The following is a 7,748-nucleotide window of genomic DNA, read 5'->3' as shown; positions in this document are numbered from 1 at the left end:
GAAGAATATTAAAATAAAATAGAAAATTTACATGTAGATTTTTAGCTGATAACCATTTTTCTTTTTCTGCTCCTTCTTTTATAATTTTCCCAAAATTAAGATGATCTAACTATCTAAATACAACACACACACACATACACACACAGACACCCCTCCAAAATATCCAAAGGATACATTATTTATGTGGCAAAATAATTTCTAAGCTCTAGCTGTGACATGCACTGACATATAAAATCTCTAGTCACAGAAGTCTGTTCTCTTTAAAATAAATTTTTTAAAAAAGACTATGAAATTAGCTAAGTCTCAATCACGCCTTTAGTTTTATGATAGTATAAAGATACCATGATTTTCAAGTATATGCTGTACCAATAGTTATTCTTCTATCTTCAGTTCCTAAATCATAACTGCCACTAAAGAGAAAAAATACAGTGCTTCTATAAACTTAGACTAACACCTAGAAATTAGTTATTGCAGGTGAAAATGCGTGTGCTTATGCCAGGAATTAATGGAAAAGGTGAGTTTTATTACTTAACAATAGTAAATGGCTAATGTGTTGAACTCAATTCTTGATATTGGGCATATACGAATTAAGAAATGATGCCATACAGTAGTTTTCCCTCATCTGCATGAAATATGTTCCAAGACAGTGGATGCCTGAGACCATGAGCAGTACTGAATCCTATATGCACTATGTTTTTTTTTTCCTAAATACACAATAACCATGATACAATTTAATTTATAAATTAGGAACAGTAAGAGATGAACACCAGCAATTAACAATAAAAATTAAACAATTATAACAATGTACTATAATAAAAGTTATGTGGATATGGTCTCTCTGTCTCAAATATCACATAGTAGTGTATTTGCTTATTTTTGGATTGCAGTTGATTGGATTGCACAGGTTATTGAAAACATGGAAAGCAAAACTGTCAAAAATGAAAGTGCAGATAAGGGGACTACTGAACTGAAAAATAATAAAGTCACTCACAAACTATTATATATTGTTAACTTGTCAAGATCTACTCTATTTCATATATTAACCATATTTTAAAAATAAACATGAACCTGATGTTTATCTGGAAAATCTTTGTCTGCTCAAGGCCTTGAATCTAGTGTGATTTTTCAATTATTAGTTGAAAGTATAACAAAGCCTGAGTAGTCTAAATATAAAAGATGACTATTGGCCAGGCACAGTGGCTCAAACCTGTAATCCCAGCACTTTGGGAAGCTGAGGAAGGAAGATCACCTAGGTTCAGGAGTTTGAGACCAGCCTGGCCAACATGGTGAAACTCCATCTCTACTAAAAACACAAAAAATTAGCTGGGCGTGGTGGCACATGCCTGTAATCCCAGCTACTCGGGAGGCTGAGGCAGGAGAATCACTTGAACCCAGGAGATGGACATTGCAGTGAGCCAAGATTGCACCACTGCACTTCAGCCTGGGTGACAAAGTAAAACTCTGTCTCAAAAAAAAAAAAAAAAATTATTAATATGAATTTTATTCCACTGATAAGGAAGTACTAAAATAAGCCATAAAATCTATGGATCCTAGTGATATATGAGTTAAAAAGAAATTATTTCAGCAGATAGTGAGGGTAATGAAATCCTCCATAAGATTTTCCTTTTAACGAAAAGCATCTCCCAAATTATTTTGTTTTCTAACAAAGAGCAGCCTGCAAAATCAAGCTGCAGACATAGAAAGGCAAGCTAGAAGCTTGCACAGGTGAATGCCAGCAATTGTGCCAATAGGAAAGGGGATATCTGGGAAGTAGGCATGTTCACAATGGCGGTTATAGCTTCCCTTTTCTTTGCCAACCACGTGTACAGTAAGGAGTAAGCAACATGGCGCTGGCCAGGTACAGAAGCCATTTGCATAATAGAAGATTAGGGTGGTGCAGCCAGCTTCTTCCAGTGCTATGTAAATGTCATATCCATTTGGTCCGACCAATCTTTGGGCCCTATGCAAGTCAGACACCTCCACCTCAAGCCGGCCTACAAAACCTTATGCACTTCACCACAAAAAGGGAAGATCCTCTTAAGTGCCCCTCTCTCTCTGCAGGAGGGAGAGCTATTCACTTTTCTCTTTCTTTCACCTATTAAACCTCTACCTCATCCCACATGTGTCGGTGTGCTTGATTTCCTTGGCACAAGGCAAACAACCTCAGGTATTTACCCCAGACAATGACATTGCTTCACTAGTATTAGCAGAGATTAGTTCAATCAGGTCGGGAATTCATAGTAAGTGTGGACAATGACATCAGTTGTGTAGTAAGGAAGCCTCAGCAGTAAAAAAGAATGAGGAGTCCATATAGGACTGTGGTCACACTCAAAGCCAACATTATTCCATAGATAAGGATAGCAGAATAGCTCACAGGGTTGCAGATGGCCACTTACAGGTCAAAGGTCATGGCCAACATGAATCCCAACTCCATGGTGAACAGGGAGTAGATACATGACATCTAAATAAGACAAGTTTTAAAGCTTATTTCTCTGTCACTGAAGAAGAAGATAGTAAGAATTTAGGGAAGGACTACAGTGATAAGCATCAGGTCATTCATAGGGAGCATGCATAGGAAGAATACATGGGCTAATGCAGACTAGATACTGTATTGATGTTGAACACAAAAAACACAATTACTCATCATCGCAAGAAGGTAGACCAGGCAGACAGGATGGAGATGCATGTGTGGGCAGATTCCAGCCTTGGATTTCCAAAGAGGAGTTAGGTGGTTGGGTGGAAACTGATGTATTGGTTCTAAGAGATAACATTGCAGGAGAGCTATAAGCCAATGTTATTTATATATAATCTATATAAATGTATGGAAATAGAAATTAATTTTAGTCATGGAGTAGAAAACTGAGCCATCCAATGAATGTAATAAAGCTCGAACTCTTATATACAGAATGTAGATAACTAGCCATGCCTTTGAAATCTGTATGTTGAAAGATAAATAAGTAATAAACTCCACTCTGGGAAGAAAAAAGGGCAAACTCCCAAGTTGTGTGTGTGTGCATGTATGTGTGCATTTGGGAGAGTATATGATTGCTTAATAATTTTCTTTTTTTACATTATTTTATAAGCACTTAGAACATTATCTACCTTACAGTAGATTCTCCATACTTTTGATAAACAGGTTCATAAATCTTTATAAATAAATGAGAATTATTTAGTGTAGTAGTGTAGCTTTGCTTTCATATAATTACAGACTCTTAGAAACTCTAAGAGATGATATACAAGAATATCATTTTTGTTTTTAAAAACTGTTTTAGTGAAGGCAAAAAAGCTGATTATACACTCTATTATAATAAAACTGGAGACATAAATGACAGAACTTTAAGATTAAAATACGTATCCAGTTCTCCTGTCTTTGCTTCTGAGTTATATGCCCTATATATCTTGTTCTCTTTAGGAAGCATACTGGCCTGTGAGAAACAATGGTTTATGCAATTTATCTCATCTCTCCCTGGTTCAAACTGAACAACATATCTGCATATATCATAAGAAGTGGCAGATATGCTCTATGGGAGGAAGGAATGGTTAGAAATTTCAATGGAGTTTACTATTTCCTACCTACGGGATTTTATAAGAATTGCCTCACGAGAAAGAAAATTGAGGGAGAGGGTATTTATGTAATAAAATACTCTGTTTTGTTGTATGCTGGAGCACATATAATATTTGATGTAGCTCCACTATCATCATCTTTTTCATATGTAGCAAATTTTCTTCATATCTCTGGAGTTTTTGCACAGACTGTTTTAGTCAATGCAATGTCCTTTCCCCTTTTCTCTACTTATTCATTGTATTCTATTCTTATATGCCTCCTTTTCAATGATCTTTCCTCCTGTTAATTCTATCGACAATAAAATTTGGATATGGTGAGATCTCATAGGCCTATGTTGCTACTTTTGATTCACAAACACATCGATTGGTAGAAAAGTTTTCTGAATAGGGACCTTAATCACCATGTTAATTGAAAAGTAGTTGATTGGCATAAATATAGTACATTTTCAAAGTTGGGATATTTAAACAAAGAGTCTCCTCTAAATTTACTTAGAATGTGATTAAGTCAGATCAACATTAAGGACAGTAGATTAATCATTATTAGTATAATGAACTCATAAATTTGCTGTAATTTTATGAAACCCACTTTAAATACAACAGTTTTCCTAAAAGCTTCTGTGTAAAGTGTACAGTTGATAGGTTCTTAGACAAACCTCCAGGGGATTGTTCAGACTTCCATCACTACAGAGTTTCTAAAATATAATCTTTTCTGCCCTTCTATTGGAAGCACAGAGTTACTACCACATAACTGCAAAATGACAGCATCTGGGACCTGTGCTTCTACCTATGCAACTGGCTAGCTCCTTTTACTGGAATTCACTCAGTTCTCAGAGAGCTACCAGAACAACAGTCGACTGCCCACTTTTCTAACATCCAGAAGGCCTATGAGGTGGCAGCTAAATGGACAGTATCTCATAAAGATGTACAGCAATAGATACAGGACTTCTTATGACAGGTTCTCACTAGGGTCTTCTTGTCTTCCCAACCTTATGTCCTGCTCATAGAAAATATCTTACAGAACAAAGAGCTGTGCATGGGAATCACATGGGAAGACTCTCTGAACATCAAGTTTTAAGAATAGTTGTTTAAAAAACATACATAGTAGGTATATATAAATATTGTGGCTATGATCATGGACAATAATCATTGGCACAATCTGTTAAAAATATCTAATCTGAGACTCCCTAACCCACATACATCATAAATGTACTGGTACAAAAATGTTAATATTGAAATTTGAGCCATTGATGTTTCACCGACAAATGTAAAACAATTGCTCCTATGGTATAAAACAGGACTTGCTGTTGTCTGTCAGCACACTTTCCATAGAGGAAAGAAGGGGAAATTTCTGGAGGTGATAAAAATGTCTTACATCACGATTTCAGGATGGGGTACATGGACTACGGGCTACACATTGTTCAAAATTGCCTAACAGTTCAGTTACGTTCTGTTCATTTTACCATATTTTATTACACCTCAAAGAAGATACGTATGTCTGTTACTGGTGTATGAGAATGCTTGTGATTTTTGCACATTAATTTTGTATCCTGAAACTTTGCTGAAGTTACTTATCAGCTTAAGGAGATTTTGGGCTGAGACAATGGGGTTTTCTAAATATACAATCATGTCATCTGCAAACAGGGACAATTTGACTTCTTCTTTACCTAACTGAATACCCTTGATTTCTTTCTCTTGCCTGATTGCCCTAGCCAGAACTTCCAACACTATGTTGAATAGGAGTGGTGAGAGAGGGCATCCCTGTCTTGTGCCAGTTTTCAAAGGGAATTTTTCCAGTTTTTGCCCATTCAGTATGATATTGGCTGTGGGTTTGTCATAAATAGCTCTTATGATTTTGAGGTATGTTCATTAATACCAAATTTATTGAGCGTTTTTAGCATGAAGGGCTGTTGAATTTTGTCAAAAGCCTTTTCTGCATCTATTGAGATAATCATGTGGTTCTTGTCTTTGGTTCTGTTTATATGCTGGATTATGTTTATTGATTTGCGAATGTTGAACCAGCCTTGCATCCCAGGGATGAAGCCCACTTGATCATGGTGGATAAGCTTTTTGATGTGCTGCTGAATCCGGTTTGCCAGTAACAGACAAACAGAGAGCCAAATCATGAATGAACTTCCATTCACAATTGCTTCAAAGAGAATAAAATACCTAGGAATCCAACTTACAAGGGATGTAAAGGACCTCTTCAAGGAGAACTACAAACCGCTGCTCAGTGAAATAAAAGAGGACACAAACAAATGGAAGAACATACCATGCTCATGGATAGGAAGAATCAATATCATGAAAATGGCCATAATGCCCAAGGTTATTTATAGATTCAATGCCATCCCCATCAAGCCACCAATGAGTTTCCTCACAGAAATGGATAAAACTGCTTTAAAGTTCATATGGAACCAAAAAACAGCCCGCATCTCCAAGACAATCCTAAGTCAAAAGAACAAAGCTGGAGGCATCACGCTACCTGATTTCAAACTCTACTACAAGGCTACAGTAACCGAAACAGCATGGTACTGGTACCAAAACAGAGATATAGACCAATGGAACAGAACAGAGTCCTCAGAAATAATACCACACATCTACAGCCATCTGATCTTTGACAAACCTGAGAGAAACAAAATATGGGGAAAGGATTCCCTATTTAATAAATGGTGCTGGGAAAATTGGCTAGCCATAAGTAGAAAGCTGAAACTGGATCCTTTCTTTACTCCTTATATGAAAATTAATTCAAGATGGATTAGAGACTTAAATGTTAGACCTAATACCATAAAAACCCTAGAGGAAAACCTAGGTAGTACCATTCAGGACATAGGCATGGGCAAAGACTTCATGTCTAAAACACCAAAAGCAACGGCAGCAAAAGCCAAAATTGACAAATGGGATCTCATTAAACTAAAGAACTTCTACACAGCAAAAGAAACTACCATCAGAGTGAACAGGCAACCTACAGAATGGGAGAAAATTTTTGCAATCTGCTCATCTAACAAAGGGCTAATATCCAGAACCTACAAAGAACTCAAACAAATTTACAAGAAAAAAACGAACAACCCCATCAAAAAGTGGGCAAAGGATATGAACAGACATTTCTCAAAAGAAGACATTCATACAGCCAACAGACACATGAAAAAATGCTCATCATCACTGGCCATCAGAGAAATGCAAATCAAAACCACAATGAGATACCATCTCACACCAGTTAGAATGGCAATCATTAAAAAGTCAGGAAACAACAGGTGCTGGAGAGGATGTGGAGAAATAGGAACACTTTTACTCTGTTGGTGGGATTGTAAACTAGTTGAACCATTATGGAAAACAGTATGGCGATTCCTCAAGGATCTAGAACTAGATGTACCATATGACCCAGCCATCCCATTACTGGGGATATACCCAAAAGATTATAAATCATGCTGCTCTAAAGACACATGCACACGTATGTTTATTGCGGCACTATTCACAATAGCAAAGACTTGGAATCAACCCAAATGTCCATCAGTGACAGACTGGATTAAGAAAATGTGGCACATATACACCATGGAATACTATGCAGCCTTAAAAAAGGATGAGTTTGTGTCCTTTGTAGGGACATGGATGCAGCTGGAAACCATCATTCTTAGCAAACTATCACAAGAACAGAAAACCAAACACCGCATGTTCTCACTCATAGGTGGGAACTGAACAATGAGATCACTTGGACTCGGGAAGGGGAACATCACACACTGGGGCCTATCATGGGGAAGGGGGAGGGGGGAGGGATGGCATTGGGAGTTATACCTGATGTAAATGACGAGTTGATGGGTGCTGACGAGTTGATGGGTGCAGCACAGCAACATGGCACAAGTATACATATGTACCAAACCTGCACATTATGCACATGTACCCTAGAACTTAAAGTATAATAATAAATAAATAATAAAAAAAGAACATGACAACTCTGGAGGAAAAAAATAAAATAAAAATAAATTATAGGGATAATAATTGTCATTGATTCAGTGGTGTTGAACTCCTAAAGAAACCACAACAGTATTGTGAGCAATGTATTTCTGGAGCTCCAAGAATGAGAATGTGCTTAATCACCAGAAATGGTGAGTCAGACAAAGATAAATGCTATGCTGTGCATGCAAGAACCTACAAGAAACTTCATGTTTACTGCCAAGTCAATAACTATAAAG

Source organism: Theropithecus gelada, chromosome 14 (assembly GCF_003255815.1).
Source record: "Theropithecus gelada isolate Dixy chromosome 14, Tgel_1.0, whole genome shotgun sequence".
In the NCBI taxonomy this organism is placed as follows: domain Eukaryota; kingdom Metazoa; phylum Chordata; class Mammalia; order Primates; family Cercopithecidae; genus Theropithecus; species Theropithecus gelada.
Note: the sequence above shows the minus strand (reverse complement) of the source record.